Source organism: Penaeus monodon, chromosome 34 (genome assembly GCF_015228065.2).
Source record: "Penaeus monodon isolate SGIC_2016 chromosome 34, NSTDA_Pmon_1, whole genome shotgun sequence".
Taxonomy (NCBI): Eukaryota; Metazoa; Arthropoda; class Malacostraca; order Decapoda; family Penaeidae; genus Penaeus; species Penaeus monodon.
In genome coordinates this window covers 7,994,181-7,994,987 of record NC_051419.1, presented here as the reverse complement: position 1 = coordinate 7,994,987, position 807 = coordinate 7,994,181, and the positions used below count along the sequence as shown (strand labels likewise).

Sequence of the window (807 nt, the reverse complement as noted above, 5' to 3'; positions counted from 1 at the left end):
AAAAATAATGATGTTTAATAACTCTCGTCCGAAGATCGTGGAAGGAGGCACCAGCGAGGAGATAAGGATCCTTTTGTTCTCCGGGAGTTCCTTCAGGGATTTCTTGAAGGAGATTTATCTGCCGCTCCTGAATCTGGTAAATAATAACGTGTAAGGTAGTAGGTGTAGCAGGGGTGAGATTCTCTTTGGGAAGTAATAATAGGAGTAATTATGAGGATACTGTTTCAGTTTTTCTTCTTCTTTTTTTGTATATCATTAGTGTGTTTTATTCATTTTCTTTCTTTTGTTTTATTTTCGTGATCTTGGGCAATATTCATGGTTATTTGTTCATTTCTGTGAATCCCTTGTATTTCCCTATTAAATACAATGTGGGTTAATGTCTAATCTAATCTGCATTGTCTTTCCGGGATTAATAAAAAATATCAAACGTCCAAATAATGATTATATTTTCCTTGAATACTTACGGTTTGGTACTTCAAGATATAGTCACTGCTGTTCGTATTTTTATATAATTCCTTCGTTTGTATCATCCGTTCTATAGAGTTCTTTTCCCAGTGATTTCATTCAGGTGGGCAACATTAGGTAGCCCCCCCCCCCCAGCTATTCAAGGGACCTCTGAACATTATTAACTATCGTCTAAGACTTTTAGGAGAATTAGAGTGGGATTAGATTACAACTATAACGCCGTATTTCTTGCTGTGACTTGGAATGATTTACGAGAAAGACAGATAGTAGGCTAATAAAACTAATAAAATCACTAATAAAATCGTTGCTTAGAAGGTTCATTCTACTCATCAAATAAGAACA

At 35.3% G+C, this 807-nt stretch overlaps 1 protein-coding gene across 1 annotated transcript in view; it reads left to right on the top strand.

Annotated features, from left to right (window-relative positions):
• LOC119594805 (glutamate receptor ionotropic, delta-1-like) overlaps positions 1-807 on the top strand; it is a gene marked incomplete in the record, with an annotated part of 12,585 nt that overhangs the window by 2,700 nt on the left and 9,078 nt on the right. The window contains 1 exon segment of the mRNA XM_037943895.1: positions 35-136.